General features: G+C 48.3%; 1 pseudogene; it reads right to left on the bottom strand.

Moving 5' to 3' along the window:
* Positions 1 to 346: 346 nt before the first annotated feature.
* On the bottom strand, positions 347 to 687 carry LOC100755504 (annotated as a pseudogene).
* Positions 688 to 19,400: the final 18,713 nt, after the last annotated feature.

Here is a 19,400-nt window from a genome sequence, read left to right as displayed (position 1 = left end):
GCAGATCTCGGTGAGTTTGAGGTCAAACTGGTCTCCAGATTGACTTCCAGGACAGCCAGGGCTCAACAGAGAAACCCTGTCTCAAAAAACAAAAACAAAACAAGCAAACAAACAAACAAAAAGAATAGAGATGAAGGTCCCCAAAGACAAGGACTAGCCAGTCATCTCTGAGCCTATACAGCCCTATCGTTCACAATGGTTCCATCAATACCTATGTCCCTCCAGTCATTTATATAAGAAACCCAGCTACACAGAGGAAACCCAAAGCTACTCTTCCGGAACAACTTACATTATTTTTTTTTCTTTTTAGGTTCAGCTTTTTATTGAACATGTTAACAAAAGGGGTTTAGTCAAAAAGACCAAAGCCCATATCATCATTGGACTCCTCAGATTCTTCCTTCTTTGCTTCCACTTGCTTCTCCTCCTTTGGAGCAGCAGCAGTAAAGGGGGCAGAACCACCTGCTGTCATGGCTCCAGCTGCTTGAGTGGCCCACCAGCCCCTAGGTTGCAGATAAGGCTCCCACTGTTGATATTGGCCAGGGATTTTGCAAACAAGCCGGGCCAGAAAGGTTCAACCTTGACACCAGCTGTTTTAATGAGGGCATTGATTTTATGCTCTGTGACCATCACCTCATCGTGCAGGATGAGGGTGGAGTAGATGCAGGTGAGCTCAGAGATAGAGACCATGTTGAGGACTGCCAGCACGGTTCTAGTAGTGGCATAAAGTGAGGGTCTCACCCCAAGGGAGCCTTAGCTTCCTCAGAAGACTGAGCACCTTGGCAGCAGCTGATGAAAACAACAAAAAGTTAAGTTTTAACCCAGGGGGAACATACATATTTCAATGCAAATATTGTTACCAAGCATTCAAATTGTTGAGCAATAAGTTTGTGGAATTATGGACTTTGAAAGTTAAAGTGTATACCTAAAAATAGAAATAGAGCCTAGAGAAATGGCTTAGTAGTTAAGAGCATATACTGCTCTTGCAGAGGACCTGGACCCAGGTTCATTTTCTAGCACCCACCTGTATGGCAGCTCATACCATCTATAACTCCATTTCCAGGGGATCTGACACCCACTTCCCTTTGGCCTCCACCGGCACCAGGCCTGCATGTGGGGGACATACATGCATTCAGACAAGTATCCATATGTGTAAAATAAAATACATAGTTACTTTTAAGTATGATCCAGCTATTTTACTCCTGGGCACACAGCCAGAGAACCCCACACCCTATCAGAGAGACACTTGTGTAGCCACGTCTACTGTTGCTTTGTTTGCTATAGTAAGGAGATGGGACCAACCTGGATGTCCACCAACAGATGGTTAGTGGTACATTTAAAAATGAAAAATGCTATTCAACTCTAAAAAAAACGAATCACAAAATTTGAAAGAAAGCTTAGAATACGAGGCAAGGTCACCCGATCTCACAAGAAAAAAAAAACAAAAACACATGTTCGTCCTCATATGTGATCCTAGAAACAAATGTGCACATGGGTGCCACACAACACGTGGATGAACATGAAGGGCAGCATTGGGAGAGGAGAAAGGACAGAAGGCCGGGAAAGAACACGTGGGTCCTGAAATAGGATACAAGGCTAATCGTTTTTTCTAGTTTTAACTCTGTCATGGGTTTTTTCAGCTTTTTGTGGCAGATAATGAATAAGAATAGGGTTGATGTTAAAAAAGTCAAAATCCAATGAAAAGCCCCCCAGCTGCAATGACCACCATTCCTACCCACACCACAGGACCAGAACTGTTTTTCTCCTCAGGCCTCAGACTATCCAATAAAAAAGGCTTTTCTCCAGTGGGAGTCTCCAGGAAGCAGAGAACAGGCACTGGCTACAGATTTGTGATCAAAAGACTGTGACACTCTTAAATATCACCAGGGAGACACAAAGTAAGGGATAGATGCAGAGACCCCCCTGGAGGATGAGATGTGGTAGCCTGAGCCCTGATCTCCTGGGAGTTCTCTAGCCTCAGAATGCACTGATCATTTGCACCAGGTCCACCAGTAACAGACCTTTGCTGGTTGGAGGTTCTGTCTGTAATCTCCAGAATGAAGTGTTCCTCTTTGCTGGCCACAGAGGCCTGGCTGCGCCACCACTAGCACCACCACGATGCCCTGACGTAAGCGTGGTTCCCCACCCTGAATTTGGCTCATGATCACATTCTCAAAGCAGGTGACTTGCCAGGGAAACCCCCTTGGAACTGGGTACTTCCTTGGAGCAAGATCCACTCATACCACAAAGCCCCCATGCTTGGCCTCCAGCGACATGGTAAAAAAGGGACATATGTGTCTATATGAAACTAAGTCCCTCTCCATGGGTAGGACTAAACGACGTTTCTTGGGTCTGTGAAGACAGTGGTGATACTTAGCAAACGAGCAGTAGCAACCAATAGAGGCTGAATGGAGGGTGGCTGGGCAGGACTTGTGGAAGGATAGTCTACAGAAGACACCTGTGGAAGCTTGTAGTTTTGGAAGCATCTCTGTGACGACCAGGCAATCTTGTGTAAGATTGTGTAAGAACACTTTCTTCCCACTGTCCTGGATTTTCTCACTTTGTTGTTGTTAGGGTTAACACTGGTGACTCCATTTTGATTCTGACACCTTTGTGCATCCTTCCCAGATCCTTTTGGACCTAGCTGTCATGATCCGGGGGTGGGACTACACAGTCTGAGGGAAGCATCCTCAGCAAGAGGCAAAAACCTTTGGAGGAACTTTACCAAAAGCCTATGGATTACTCATTTCATGGTCCAACTGATGAGGGCCAGCCACCACGCCTTCTAATCCTTCCAGCCTTGAGAGGGCCCCTCCCCTGCTTGTTCATCTGCTCTGGGCAGTGATCCCTGTCTTACACGGTAGTATAGGGGAGTAATCCCAGCACTTAGGAGGCTGAGTCAGGGGGATCACAAGTTTGATTCCAGCAAGGACTACAAAGTGAAACCCTATCTTAAAACCAACAAACAAACAAATGAATTAAGAAAAAGGAGTCTGTTCTTGAGCCTGGGAAGCATGTCAGGACAGGTCCTTTGGGAAGCAGATGTCAGGGCAGGATTAAACACACATTAAATACACCAGTCTGGAGGAGGTTGGTGACCAGGAGACCACAATGACAGCCTTGCACACTCCCCCATGAAGGCAGGAGGAAGGGAAGCCTGTGAGAGCATTTATCCCAGGCTATTTTTTGCCTAAAGAGTGTCTGCAAGTCACCTACAGCCATGTTCTGGGATGCACAACTGTAAACAAGTGAGGCTCACATACCATCATTTCTCATATTTCTCTTAAACATACGGTCTTCAAACAGAGATCAGGTCACTGTGGAATTCACTTCGTGCAAACCAACATGAGTCTGGAGGCCTTACCATTATTAAACTCACGCTATGCACTCCCTTCCATGACCAACAGATGGCACCATCAGACACAAAACACAGAAGCTCTAGCTGTTTCACTAGGATCAGGAACCAGATCCTCCACAGTACAGTTGTAACTGAATCCTGGAGTTAAGAAATGCAGTTAATGGGCTAGGGATGGACTGGGCTGGGCTGGGGATGGGCTGGGGCTGGGCTGGGGCTGGGCTGGGGCTGGGGGCTGGGCTGGAGCTGGGCTGGGCTGGGCTGGGCTGGACTGGGGCTGGGCTGGGGCTGCAGTTGAGTTGGTAGAGTGCTTGCCTACCATATATGACACCCTAGGTTCAATCCTCAGCCGCACAGAGATGGTACACTCCTATAATCCCAGAACTTTGGGGTCAGAGGCAGAAGGATCCGGAGTTCGAGTTTATAGTCAGACACACAATGAGGCTAAGAACAGGTATGGGCTATAACAGAACCTCTCAGGGGGAAAAAAGGAAACAAGGAAGAGAGGCAAAGAGAATGAGCGATACCTGTGATTGTGTGGCATCCTTTACTCCCTAAACCAGGACTGAAGATATTTTAGCAAATATCAAAGCTGATGTTGAATGTAGCCCAGAATTCAAATGTGCAGAGAAAACTAACCCTTACAGGCTGTCCCCTAACATGTTCCCTTCACACACACACACATACACACAATGAGGAAATAAATATAAGTTAATAACATAACAAACAAACTAACATGTTGCTGGTGGTCTACAAGGGCCTGTTCTTTGGCAGTCTAAAAGATGTAGGATGAAAAGCTGGGAAGGAGCTAACCTGGAGCCTGAATGCCACAGTCATTAAACCCCAAAAGTTGCTGCAGCTGCTGTCCCTTCCACCCAGCTTGACTCAGGGGCTGCCTCTATGACGTGTCTGCCTCCTGAGTGTAGCTGCTGCACTGTGCCTAACTATTCATGTGTCATTTTATGTTACCTCTTGTCATCGTTCCATATCTGTGTCCTCTACAGACACTTCAATGTCCTCTATGAGAACAGGGAAATCAACCTTAGCACCACCTCACTACTCAGAAAACATTTCTGGAAAGGGCAAGATGTTCTTAGGAGAATTTGGTACACCCACTCCCAACCCCTTGAGATGATCTGGAATTGGCAAGGATGTCAGGTGCAGGCAGCAATTTCCCAGTACCACCCAGAGGGCCTGTGATGTGCACTAGGGAACAGCAGGGAATAGGTGGCCACTTTCCAGGAGGTGGCCCATTAGGCATGGGAGCTCGCAGGCGATAGTCAGGTTGTCAAGGAGAGGGAAATTGGTGCTGGTCAGGGGAGGTATGAATGTCCTTGTGCTCACAGATAAGCACTAGGGGAACCAGGAATATTAAATACTCAAGGTTGTCCCTTCCAAAGGGGGAGGGGATATATACCCTGCTTTCTGTCTGGAAGCTAGGGACAGATGTGGTTAGTAACCTGGTGAACTTTGCACTGTCTGTGTGGCCGACACCACACTGGATCTTCATCCTCCCTGGGCCCTTATCATGAGCTGGTTAGTCTATCTTTATGGAAGGTGTCGCATGTACTCAGTCTATAGAGCCCATCTTTATGGAAGATGTCATGTATACTTTACTAAGAGTTTTCATGTAGTCATGAATTGAGATTTTTGTGCACACAGAATTAAGTTGATTATCACCAGGAAATTTTTCACCAATTAGTTTTGTGCTTAAATATGCCTAAAGTAAACTACTCATGGTCAGACTCCTGAGGTTTGAACCAGCACTGGCTACTTAGTCTATGTCGAACCAAACTGTCTTCTGGCCTCCAGGACCCACCTCTGCAGCTAGTGTCAGAGAAAATTATTCCCAATGACCTGGGTCTGAACACATGCCTGGTCCTCAGGAGACATAAGTTACCAACTCCATTCTCCACCACTACAGCTAGCACGTCTAGGCATTGACCCAGTGATGGAGGAAGCTGGCTTTCACATGGCTCTGGACAAATTATCTGACTATCTGAGCCTTGACTTTCCTATCTATTAAGTGGGCCAGGGGGGCTGACTGGGTGGGTAAGGAACTCAAGAACCTAAGACAAGAGGCTTGACCAGAGGGAATCCTTCTTGGTTTTCTTTCCTTTTTCCTTTATTGAGTCTTTGTAGCACATGCATGCCTGGTGCCTTTGGAGGACAAAAGAGGGCATTGGATCCCTGGAACTGGAGTTGCAAGTGGTTATGAGTTAACCTTGTGGGTGCTGGGGCTTGAACCCAGTCTTCTGTAAGAAGAGTCGGTGCTCTTAAGCTCTGAGTCATCTCTCTAGTCTCTTAGCACCTCTCTGAACACTCCACACTTGCCTGAATGAACATCTGTTTTATGACTTTTTCTGGGGAGACATGAAGGGCCATTTGTCCTGAGTGATCACCAACCACAATCAAAGTGACCAATCCACCCAAATCTCCCTTGGTGAACCAAGGAGTCTATGTGGATTCCTTATGGGAGCATGGGTGACTTAAAGGCAGTTGTCATTACTGAAAGGCCACCCCAGTATAGGTGACAACTCAGGAAAGCTGCAAGCCTGGTGCTCCCTGCCCAGCATACAACCTGCTCCACAGAAGAATTTCCTCTCCCCAAGAGTCAGTACTGGTTATACAACCCTGGGGAGCAGCCCTGTGTGTCCCTTGAGCCTCCAGAGTCCCCTGTCCCTCCCTCCCTGCAGGAGAGAATTCTCCACTAGGGGGAGCTAGAGTCTTCCCTTTCACTGTTGTCTTAGGGGTTTGGGAGAACTTCCTGGGGATCTCTCTGTCCAATAGGAGATGCTCCTCGGGTAAATGTTGGTCATCTTGGCCCTGCCAGGACCCAGCACTGTCACAGATGGAGGTGGCTGCAAGGTTGTGGTGATTTGAGTGAGAATTGGCCTCTGTAATATCTGGTATTTGAGCACTTGGTCCCCAGTTGATGGCACCATTTGGGGAGGCTTAGGGGGTGCAGCCTTGCTGGAGGAAGTATGTCACTGGGATGGGCTTGAAGAGTAAGAAGGCCTCATCCACTTCCAGTCATCTTTCTGCTGCATGTGTGTGGTAAAGGCTGTGCATTCTCAGCTGCCAGCGCCTACTGCTTTGCAGGCTGCTTCTGCCCCGTGATGGACTCTTGTCCCTCTGGAACTGCAGGCCAAAATAAAAGCTCATTTGTAAGTTCTCTGGGTCATGGTGTATTGTCACAGCAACAGAAAAGTAACCAAGATGCCAGGCCCTCACTGGCCATCAGTCCCTGGCTCAAACCTCAAGCAGAACTAGGCCCCTGAGTCCTGTCCCATCTCCTCCCAGGAGCAACCTTGAACCTGACACCTCTTTTAATCCCACCACTCATGAAGAAGCTGTATCTCTGTTGAGTTCAAGGCCAGCCTGGTCTATATAGGGAGTTCCACAACATCCAGAGCTTCATACACACAGACAAACACACACCCTTGAAGGTGGGTAGGAAGCAGGTGAGTGTGACTGAACAGCCCTCATGGAGTGCTGAATCACACACACACTTTCTTGTTGTGGACCCAGGTGCTCTGATCCCGAGTGAACATCTCAGAGATTCTTTTCAGCGGGTGATTAGGGGAATCTGCACGAGGAGGCTTGTGGTGGTTTTTGAGGTGACAAGGGTGAATGAGTGGAGCCACCTGAGTTTTTTGTTTTTCCCCCCTGGAGGAGAACAATAAGAGGGAGCTGTCACACACCAGTCCCAGGGAGAGGGTGGGATCTTAACAATGCTTCTTGCTCTTCCCTCCTGGAAAGTTCCCTCAAAAGCCAATAGGTGGAGCCAAACCAGGCCAACTTCCCTGCCAGGAAGGGTGTGTGCCACAGCAACAGCCTGCTCAGTGAGCATCTAAGCCCCACCCCGGGGGTCTCGACACTTAGTGTGGCGCAGTAACAGGAATGTAATTACACATCAGGGAACCCATCAAGTCAACTGCTAAGCAGGTTTCTCAGAGCCAGATAAAAGAGTGACATAAAAGGGGAAAGAGAAACAGTGAGGGGGTGGGGCTCAGAGGGTAGAGTGCTTGCCTGGATGCAGAAAGCCCTGGCTTCAATCCCCAGCACTCTATAAACTGGCCTTGGGGGCTCATGCCTGTAAGCCCAGCACTTGGGAGGTGGAATCAGGAGGCTCAGAATTTCAAGGTCATCTTTGGCTATATAATATGGGGCCAGCCTGGGCTACAGAAAAGCCTGTTTCAAAAAACAAAGAAAAGAGGGTGTTGAATGCCTTGAATCTCAGCACTCAGACAAGGGGAGGTGGATGTACATGGTACATTCCAGGGCAGTTAGGGCTACATAGTGAGGCTTGATCTAAAGAAGGAAAGAGAAGAGGGAAGGAAAGGGGATGGGAGAGGGAAGAAGAGGAGAGGAGGAGAAGGAAGAGCAGGACACTCTAACAGGTCCTTAGGTTAATCCTAGGTAAGAATTATGTATCTCAATAAAGGAACTGCGGATGTGTGAATAGACTCCGTCCACCAGGAGATTTGTCCCTCACTCCCCAGCAGTAAGTCCAAAACCAGAACCCAGATCCTGCCTTCTAAATCATGCAACATTACAGAACCTAGATTCCTCGGGAGAAAGAATTGACTGGGTCAAAGCTGTAGCACAGAAAACCACATGAGGAGCTTGGCTCTTGTACTAGAAATTAAGGAATACTCAAAGAAGGCTAAAGACTGGATGGAAGGAAACAGGGTTTATTTTTCTTTTGGTGCTGGGGAGGATGCTGGAGTCTCACACATGCCAGGCAAGTGTTTGCCAGTGAGCCACAGGCTGCCTTTTCTGGGTGATGGTACATTCTAAAATTGATCAGAGGGTGACTCCATGATTCTGAGAGATTGCTGAAGTCCACTGTACCCAAGACAATGATATAACAAGTAACTCAGACCTCAATAAAGCTGTCACCAAAAACAGGATGAAGAAAAGACCTTAGAAGACTCTGAACACTGGAGAAAATCAAATAAATAGCGATAGGAAATAATAATCAATTTAGCACAGCAGGAATCCATCTGATCATGCATGCTAATTAAATACAAAGTTCAAAGTAAGTTTTAAGGGTGAAGTCTGTATCCCACTTCATTCTGTTGCTGAGATAAAGCACCCTGAAAAAGAAAACAGCTTGGGGGAAAAGGTTTGTTCAGCGAAGGTTCCACGCCATAGTTCATCATTGTGGAAAAGTCATGGCAGGAACTGGGAGGAGCCAGTCACATCATATCCACTGTCAAGAGCAGAGAAGAACATGCAGCTTGTGACTGCTCAGCTCACTTTCTCCAGTGTTGTACAATCCTAGACCTGAGCCCAGAGAATGGTGTCACCCACATAAGACTGGATCTTCCCACATCAGTTGTCATAATCAAGACGATCCCCTGACACCAAGCTGATGGCCAGCCTGATCTAGATCTCTCATTGAGTCTCCTCCCAGGTGACTCTAGGTTGGGACACCCTCACCAAATGCAATCTCTCCAATGATCAGGTAGTTTCCTCAATAAGGGATGAACCATGTCCCACCTGAGAGGATCCTATGAGTTCTCACCACAGGTAGACAATTTGAGTTGGGTAACAAAGACACATGAGGCAAATCCACACTGAGGGACATTCTACAGGACAATTGGCCATGAAGGTCAGGCAAAGACTGTCTTTAAGTGTCCCCAAAGGGAAAGGGACCAGAGAGAAACAACAACCAAATACAAAACCTCAGAACCTGGATCCATAAATGAGGAATACTTCCAAGACACTGGTGAGGCTTCAAGGAGCTGAGGTCTCAGGGACACTGCAGGTTTCCTGATTTTAGTGACAGCATTGTGACCCCAAATGGATGCCTTTGTTATTAGGATGTAAAATAAAACATTGTGACAGCAATTTATGCACAAATAGGTCAAGACAAGGGTTCTTTGTACAGCTCTTTTCTGTGTCAGGGTCCTTAAACTAAAACAGAAGGTAGCTGAGGCAGGAAAATCATGAATTTTCAGGCTAATCTGAGCTATGTAGTAAGACCCTGTCTCAAAAATTAATTAGTTAATTAATTAGAAATCTAAAATGTATACAAAAATTGGGTGTGTCCTTCAAAATTATATTGCAAAGACAAACAAAAAGATAAACTGTAACTTGGATCAACTAAAAGGGTTTTTAAGACAGAATGTAATGGATAATATTGGGTTAAAATCTGGGCCAAAAATAAAAAAGGATAGAAAGGATATTATTGAGATTTTGACAAAATTCGAATAGGATGTGGAGACTGTATCAGTGTTAGATTGTCCTGATTTTGTTTCCAGCAAGGAGGCGGGTGAATTCGTCCTTGTACAGGGAGACACTGTAACTCTGAAGAGCAAGGACACGGTGGGTGTCTGCGATTTACTCTCAAATCACACAACAGGAACTGTATAGGTGTGGCGGAAGAAATGGATACAAAGGCTGTGGAGAAGTCCAGTGTGCTGTGGCCTGTCTACTATTCTGGTAGCTTCCATAACCTTGAGATTTGTTTTCTTAAAATCAAAGCTAAAATTAAATGAGAAAACTCATTGCCACAATCATAGACACACAAAGCACCACATATCTTTTGGGAACAGGGATAGATATACTAAACATAGCAGTTTGGGAGGGGAGACAGGGAAGTAATATTGCAGCAAAAGAGACTATCTATCTATCTATCTATCTATCTATCTACCTACCTACCTATCTATTATTAATTATTATTATTATTATTATTATTATTATTATTATTATTACTGGAGAGGCCATCAAGCAGAATAACCTTCAAGTTTCTCTCAGATATATCCCAGGGTGGCTTCAAATTTGATCTGTGACCAATGGTGGCATTGAACTTCTACCTACCCCCACCTTAAACTAAGCCCCACAGTGCTTGATGACAGGTGAGTACCACCAAAGGAGAGTAACTAAACCTTGTTGCAAAAACAGAATAGCTTAGACACACACATTGTCCCATAGCCATGCTTAGCTTAGATATACACATGGTTCCCACAGACATGCTTAGCTTAGACACACACATTGTTCCTTCAGCCACAGTTAGGTTAGAAACACACACGGTTCCTACAGCCAGGCTTACATTAGACACACATTGTCCCACAGCCAGGTGGATCCTGGAGCAAAGACAGACTACTCTACACACTTCTGACTAGTTAGGGTAAGCATCTCTTCGGAGTCCCAATTTTAAAGTTAATCTTACAACACATACATATTCTCATTACCACAAAATTCAAATCCTGTATTCAATGCTTAAATTGTTTTACACTGTGGCCAGGAGAGGGGCACACACCTGTCACCCAGCATTGGATGGTAGAAGCAAGAGGATCAAGAGTTCCAGACCAAACTGAACTCCAGTCTGTGTCTCAAGAAAGAACTAAACCAGCATATGTGCCAGGCTGGCTCAGGGAAGGAACTGTCTCTTAGAGGACAATTCCCAATAAGGAAATGTCTCTTTCAACAAAACCCAAACCACAATGATTATGTAATCTAATGATACACTAACCCTCTCCAATCCTACAAATGCCCCAGGATGAGGAGGTCTATTTCCTAGTCCCTTGACCAGAATGACCAGGGGATGGCCTTCCCTGGCTTTCCCACCTGTGCTCTGACATAAGAGTGTCCCTCAGCAAACCCCAGAGTCAGATTTCTCTGTGCTGTTGAGCCTGTAAAATAAATGATCCAAAGGCTGTGAGTGGAGAAGGCTGCAGACAGGATGGCTTTGGTTGTGAGCTATTTCAGCACTGACTAACTGACTATCCCTGGTGTCTACAGCTGAACAGTTAAGCAAAGTAGAATAGGATATTAGCTGGTATTGAAAGGGAGACTTTTGAAGTCACTTACTGACTTATCGGCTAACCTTGGAAAACCCAAATTAAGACACTTGATGTGGGACTCTGGTCTGTAACCATAGTAGGGGTTGGAAGTTCAAGGTCATAATGAACTGGCAGCCAGCCTAGGTCACCAGACCCTGCCTCAAAAACATAAAGAAGGGGCAGAGAAATGGCGAAGTCCGTAAAGGCTCAGGTCGCCAGCCAAGCTAATGGCTGGATTCAACCCACCTGGTAGAACAGAACCCATTCCTGAAAACTGTCCTCTGACTCCAGGCTTGCGGGTGCGCATAAATGTACACACATAATAAACAGGCTGAAATTTAAAATACTATTTAAAGAAGTTAGAGGGATGGCTCAGAGTTAAGAGCCCTAGCTTTGGCTCCAGCTATAAAGGATCCGATGCTATCTTCTGCCGTCCAGCAGCATCTGTGCGCGCTCACGAACACACACACACACACACACACACACACACACACACACACACACACACACACACCTAATAAAGTGAGTCTTTAAAAATACTAGTTTGTTTATAAAAAGAAAGGGCTACATACAGCACTTTCACCATAAATTTATTCAAAAACAAGGATGCACAGGGATAGGGCAGGGGACACAGATGAACGGCAGGAGAGTTCTCCTGCCTTCAGCCCCATTATTTCTGGGACTGCCGCGGAAATGCTGTGGTCTGGCAGCACGCTGCTTTGAGGAGAATCCCGCCTCCTTTCAACCGCTAAAGAACGGAGAGACAGAGCCGGTGTCTTCAGCCCCAGGCGCTTTTCTAGTGGAGAAATGCCGGGCTCCGTTGAATTGGGAGCCTTAAAAGGACATTTGCATTGTGTCTGGGAGCCAAGCCACATCCGCTGACTCCACTTGGACCCGAGTCCGCCTCCAGCTGAGGGTTCATCCGTGCCGGCCGCTGTGCACGGAATCGAGCCGGCAGCTCAGGCACCCGGGGCCTGCAGTGGGAAGTATTTCGGGACAGATCACCGGAGCCGCGCGGCACGAGGGCTGCGGCGGTGGAGCCCCGAGCTCCACGCTCAGGACTTCAGATTCCCTCGGAGCACAGCCCAGGCCTCTCCGAAGCCATCTCGGCTCTCCACCGCTCCCTGCCACCACCGTCTCAGTCCCCGGAGCGCAGGAAGCGTGAAACTTCTCCCCTGCCGGAGTCCATTCGGTCTTTCTCCAAAAAGGTAGCCCGAACCGACTCCAGACCCGCGGGATTTCAACAAGACGAAGTCCACCACCAGTACATTCCCCAGTCCGCCCAGCGCGGGGAGTGGGAGGGGAGGGGGCAAAAAGAAGGCGGAGGCCAGGACCCAAGAGCCGGTTGTGCCTGCGTAGAGAGGCTGGAGGTGGCGACCCGGGCGGGGCCATGTCCGCGCGAAGACAGGAAGGATTCATCATCCCACCTTCCTAGCTGCTTTGTGAATCCTGGTCGCCAGCAAGGCCAGGATTTCGAATTCTACAGCATCGTCACGTTTGTACCCCATGAGAACTTAGGAACTTTGGTGGGGGGCGGGGATGCGCACTGCCCTACAAACACTCGGGGCTCGGAGTCACACAAGCACTTATCTCTCTTTCGGAAAGAGAAGGCTCCTGAGTCTCAGCTCCTCCCCGCTTTCCCTCGTCGGCGCCCGGTGCCACAGGATGCACTCGAGGGATGTGATTATTTTATGCTGTGCCTCAGAAGTCCTCCCCTCCCCCATTTGATCCACAAGGTCACTGATGCCAGAAGGAGGAAGAGATTCTTGAGAAGAAAAATTTACCTGTGTGGGTCGAAAGAAACGAGATACTATTAAAAAGAAGAAGCGGGGAGTGGGAAGTCACGACTGTGATCTCAGCATTCGACAGGCTGGGGCAGGGGGGTGGATGGCCAGGAGCTGGAGGCCCACACTGGGCTACTGAGTGTCTCACACAGAAAGAAGGAAAGAAAGAGAAAAAGTTAAAATGTAAACGGATAAGGAAAATCTGTCCTTCAGATGGGCACACGCTCACCTAGAGCGCTCTAATGGGGTCCTGTAATTGTCGCAGAAGAGCATGGAGTTCCTTTGCCGCCCTCTGGTCCCCGGGTAGGCAGCGGACAGGCCTGTGCGGCTCCCTGCAGATCCCCGAGCCAGCCTCTGCCAAGGACCTTGACCTAGCAGGGACTTGGTCGCCACGCTTAGCTCCCCCTGACCTGCTTTTGAACCCGCTAATCCCACCCCAACTCTTTCCCCGACTATGTTCGCTCCACGCGCTAATTCCCGCTGGCCCCGCAACCCCCACTCTCTCTCTCTCTCTCTCTCTTCTCTCTCTCTCTCTCTCTCTCTCTCTCTCTCTCTCTCTCTCTCTCTCTCTCTCTCTCTCTCTCTCTCTCTCGGCCCAGGAAGCTCTGAAGGGCACCACCAGGGCTCCACACCGTGTGCCGGACTCACGCCTCACGCCGGAGCTCCCCATCAAAGGAGATGGCCTCTACTACAAACATCTCTTCTCTTGGCTCCCCTTAATTTAATTCGTTTTTATAAATAATAGCCGTACTAATATCACAGTCTTCAGCAACGAATCTGACAAACTGAAGGTGAGATGGAGCATTGGTCATTGTGGCTGGCCAGAGACTAGGGATTGGGAAGTAAGCCTGAAGCTGGTGGCCGGCCAAAGACTGGAAGAACCGCTGACCCAGAGCAGACCCAGCACCTCACTTCAGGTTTTGAGAGAGTTTTGTCTACGATGGCACAACAACTTGAGTCCTAAAGATGGGGCCTGAATCTGCAGGGACTCTAAATTTGCCCTTTTATAATTCTTCCTTTCTAGAGACTTTTCGTAAATGTATGTTTCCATCTGTAAAAATTAAAACTGGTTATTATTTTAAACGTTGGTGAAATTAGTCCACACCTGCACACCTGCCCAAGCTGTGGGTCTGTAGGTTTGCTAGAAGTTGTTAGTTTTGTTTTGTAGCTGAACAGTGCTTACTTCCTCGTCCTCAGAGAACGGTTGTATAAATGTATCTTCTGATGCTGTTAGGCTGAGAACCCGAGTTTAGACCCTAGGCCGGCCTGGTGCACATCTGTAAACCACCTGGAGAGGTGCCCCAGCCAGGACCTCTGAGATCCCTAGCCTTGGCTCTGTATCTCACAACACATTTAACTGTCCATGGCAAAGAGACAATCTCCAGAGGTGCGTGTCTGTCTATAGAGGGATTTGGGTCTGTTTGGCTCCCAAAGGTGCCTGACAGATGAAGGCTATTTGGAGTGCAGCTTTTCCCTGAGAACTGGGGAAGTCCTTGGCGAGTCTTACAGAAAGTCCTTAAGCTGCAACCTGCATGGGAAGTTCTGCCAATGGCTGGCATTTTCTAGCGTTCCCAGGAGGCTCAGCAAGCACTGTTCTTCAACTCCACATCTTGGAAGTAATTTCCCAGAGTCAAGTCAAGACCCTGTGTTCAATCCACAACAGCTTCTAGAAGGTGACTGGAGACATACATACCAGCAATGCTACCCAGAGCCTCTCCTCTGTCTACTCCCCAGAAATTCCCCTCCCAGTGGAGCTGCTGGCTGGACACCCAAAACAGGACATGGGAGAAATTTGAATACAATGTAAACGCGCAAAAGCGCCATTGTCACACAGTGGATGTTAGCTGGCATAGGAAAGAATGTAATGCTGGTAGATGCTACACATGCATGAGAGAAAGAAGCCAGCCATGAGGGCTCAGAGGAAACACCCCAAACACTCAAATCCACAGTCACAGCTCAGGGCTGAGAGGGAATGGGGGCTTGAAGGGTGAGTTTCCCCCGCAAGGTCTCTTATAACCCAGGCTGACCTTAAACTTGCTATGAAGCAAGGATGGCTTTGAGTTCCTGGTTGTCTCATCTCCATCTCCCAAGCATTGAGATTACAGGTATGTCCACCACACCTGGTTTGGGGGGTCTCGGAATTGAACCAGGGGTTTTCTGTTTGTTACACAAGCACTCTATTTGGGCTGCATCTCTAGCCTATGTAAATGCTTTAGTGTTTGTGGTGGTGATGGCTGCACTTATCTGTGATACCCTCAAATCCATGGAACCGAATCTACACTATAAAACGATGAGCTATGTGAGCCATATCTCAATGAAAGTTCTGTGGCCCTCAGGTGGGAATCACCGGGAGGTTGTCTATGTATGTCTGTAAGGTACTTCTGGGTAACCAGGAAGCTGTAGCTGAGCCCCAGAGGTTTTATTCTATGTGCTCTGGGTGGGTTCCTATGGAAGAGCCCTTTCTCCCCTCCTGCCTTCCTTAAAATTCTCTGACCCTGGTGTCATAGCCAGAGCTGCCTGCTCTACACCTGCCTGCTCGGCACTAGAGGCAGTTACCAGACCTTGCTTGTCACCATGTGCTCCTCCAGTGTGTCTTTCCATGGTCTTCCCAAGGTTGTCTGAGAGCCTGGCACATGGGCAGTGGGTGTTGGCTCACTTTAGAACTCTGGCAGCCTAGCTACGTTTCCTGCAAGAGCTGAATGCACAGAGTGAATTACGGGGAAACAGCCTGGATACCCCCAAGAGACAGCTTAGACAGGTCAGAGCCACGTCTTGGAACCCAGAATACTAGGAGAAGAATCCAGTGACAGTAACAATTACCTGCCCTGTGGCCTAGAGCACTTCAGCCAACTACCCCTCCCCCAGTGGTGGACAAAGGCCAGCAAAAGCAGAGCTCTAAGCAGCAGACTGGTGAGTCCTCTGTCCAGAGGTGATGCAGTATCTGTGATAGTTGGTGTCCCCAACTGGGATCAGTAGCCCTATTCACCTTCAGTTTCTGCCCCAACCTCAGCAGCATCCTCTCATGTTCTGTGCCCATTCCCCTTGTCCTACAGCATAAGGGCCCAGCTCCTTGCAGAACCCAGATCACAGACACACCTTCATCAGCTTGTGTTACTTAAAATATATCAGTAGGAGTTGGGAGAGATGGTTCAGTGGTTAAGAGCACTTTCTGCTGATGTAGAAGACCTGGGTTCAATTTCCATCACCACATGGTTGTTAGAATTCTATAACTTTAGAATAATTAACTATCTGTAACTCCGGGAAATCCAACTCCTTCTGATCTCTGCAGACACCAGTCATGCACATGGTGCAGACATACATGCACACAATGCATTCGTACAAAAAAAAAAAAAACAAACAAACAAACAAAAAAAAACACCTCTTTTAAAGGTGTGTGTCACTGCGCATGACAAACAATGGTGTGTTTAACTTTTTGTTAATGTGTCTATGAGCCTGTAGGGTTCAATTCAGGAGGAGGCTAGGCACCAGAATATGAGGCACCATGTCCCCAGCACAGGGATCTGCCAGAGAGCTCTTTCAGCATGGTTACTCTGCCCAGATGCCATCCTCTCCCTCTGGCAATGGGATGAAGCACAGTGGGTCCTTCTGTAGCATGTCAGTACAGAGGTCTGGCTCCCAGATGGGAGGCTGGAAAAGGAAGTGGGGGGGAGCATGTAGACCCTCTCTGCGAGCTCTGCTTGCTCTCTGAGCCAGGACTGGGTCTACAAGCAGTTTTCCCTGCTCACCGCCAAACACCAAGCTCCGATGGTAACAAATCTAAGCACTGAATTCTCTAGGGACAATACAAAAATGCTACTCAGGACCTCCCCAAGGATCTTTGAGAGGACTCCCAAAGTAGGAAAGAGGCTGGGAGTGAGTGAGCAGACAAATTCAGCACAACCCCATCCCCATCCCCATCAAGAGGGAAGCAGCAAGCAGAAACTGACGAGGGAGCTGTCAGCATGTCCTCCTGTCCTCCTCCACCATCTTTGTGTTGTAATTTCAGCCCTCTCACTCGGGTTCTTCAATACCTTTCAGAGGGGAGGCTGACGTAACTCAGTATAATGCTTGCCTGTATGCGAGAAATTCTGAGGTTGATCCCCAGCTCTGCATAACCCCAGTGTAATGAGTTACATCTACAATTCCAGCATTCCAGTAGAGGCAGAAGGATCAAAAGTTGATTGTAAGCCTGGCGTTGGTGGCGCACTCCTTTATTCCCAGCATTTGGGAGGCAGAGGCAGGCGGATCTCTGTGAGTTTGCGGCCAGTCTGGTCTCCAGAGCGAGTGCCAGGATAGGCTTCAAACTACACAGAAAAACCCTGTCTCGAAAAACAAAACAAAACAAGACAAAAAAGTTGATTGTAGCTACATAGCTGTGAGTTTGAGGCCAGGTCGTACTACTTGAGACCCTGAAGAGAAAGGGAGGGAAAGAGAGGAACGAGGAAGAGGACAAAGGGGCAGAAAGGAGGAGAAGGAGGAAGAGATTCTCAGGGTTGTGGCCAGGTTGGGATATTAGTGAGGCAACATGCAGGCACTGATGGCCAGGAGAGTACAGTAGGAACAAAACCTACAACCTCATCAGGAAGAATTCACAAATTCACCATGCTGCCAATCCTGAGAGCAAAAGGGATCCTCTGAGACATGCCTCTCTACAGGTCCTCCCTTCCCAGGACACTCAGAAGAGGCCAACACCATCCCATCAACCACTCGAACTGTGGCACTCACTGCACTGTACACCCAAACTTCCTTTGCCTGGACATCACTAAGAATGCTGTCTCCCTAGGTGGAAGGATGCACAGGGCCAGAGACCAGTAACACCGGAGGACCAATCACCTGAGTGCTCGAGGATCACCAGAAGAACAGCCAAACCTCGAGAACCCTGTTCCAAAGCACTCTGTAAACTCTCGCCTTTCCAGGAAGGATGGTCCAGCTCACTGGGGGACTAACTCCAGAAGAGGCTCATGGAATAAGACCAATTTCCTGCCATTAGAGAAATGAAGACTTAAAAGTGGGAAAAGAAGCAGAGCTCTTTGGAAGGGTCCAGAAGGTGCACTGCACTTCTATTGGCACAGAAACAGCTTCATGGGTGGTAGGGGGAGCTTCCTGGGCTGAGAGTGTGAGGTCTGGCTGCCGCTAGCTTGTTCTTTTGTTTGCATTTTTCTACACTAGCTGTAAGGCATAATTTTAAAAATTGAGAGAGGCAGAGATGAGATAAATGCAGATGGCATGGGCGAGGTGGCCAATGTGTGTGGGAGCAGCATACCTCCGTGGGCCTGCTGACCTCCAGGAGCTATTGTCCTGGTATCAGTTGGGACCCAGAGCCCCGCCTTAACTATTCAAAGAGCTGGTGCTCCCCCCCTTCCCACAATTACTCTATGAACTCCAGGCACCTAAAGTTAGTCCACACTGCCCCCCACTCCCCATAGGCTCTGTCACATACCATACCGTGGAAGCCATTCCCTCTCTGCAGTCACTGGGTCAAATCATTCTAGCAGTGTCTTCTTCCTTCTCCCACCCTTCCAGGATTCTCCCCTTCCTTTCTTTCCTAGTATGGGCTAGCAGGTATTCTCTCTTTATCCCCTCCTCTCCTCTCCTCTCCTCTCCTCTCCTCTCCTCTCCTCTCCTCCCCTCCCCTCCACTCCCCTCCCCTCCCCTCCCACTTTATAAGAATCAGTGAGAGTCACTCAGTCACTGATGCATCTCTGCCAACCTCCCCTTTGGCTAAGGACACCTGGGATGACAATGCACACAACCATTTTCACACACATAGAACACGGGCTAAGGCACTGACTGACTTCCCAAATTTAAGCAACCTGTTCACCTTCAGGGCCGGGGGGGGGGGGGGGGGGATGATAAGGAATACTTGGCCCTGTCAGAAGTACAGAGAGCCAACAAGCTCACTCCTGGTGGTCACAGACACCCTCAGCCAGATCTTGGCGCCTCCTGAAATACCTTGGCTTGAACTCACACCAAGCATTTGGCTCACCCCTCGTACCTGGACAGATGGAAGAAGAGAAGGGACTGGGGTGGGGGGGTCCCTGGCCTTTAGAGCTCGGTCACACATACACATTCTCTCTCAACCTTTCCCCCAAGATTCTTTAAATCTGATCCAAAAAAAAACAAAAAACAAAACAAAAAACAAATGAAACGAGTACCCATACATTCTAACGCTGCCTGTAAAGAAGCTGGACTCTGCAGGAAGTGTAGCAAAGCAGACATCTGAAAGCGGGCTCGCGCCCAGGGCTCTCTCTGTTCGCGATCTGTTCTCACAGCCCGAAGCAGCACGGAGTAAGTGACTACTCCAAGACACAAAGTTCCAGAAAAAGCCCGAGCTCTGTCGTCCCATTCTCTAGGTGTCAGTCCCGGGAGGATCAAGCTCAGAGTTGGGGGAGAGCCCGGCTTTCGCTCCTGGCCATAGAACCTGGCTGGCTGGCTGCCTGTCCAGCTCGGCACCTCACCTTGGCCAGA

Source organism: Cricetulus griseus, chromosome 8 (genome assembly GCF_003668045.3).
Source record: "Cricetulus griseus strain 17A/GY chromosome 8, alternate assembly CriGri-PICRH-1.0, whole genome shotgun sequence".
NCBI lineage: Eukaryota > Metazoa > Chordata > Mammalia > Rodentia > Cricetidae > Cricetulus > Cricetulus griseus.
Note: the sequence above shows the minus strand (reverse complement) of the source record. Positions and strands in the feature narration are given on the sequence as shown.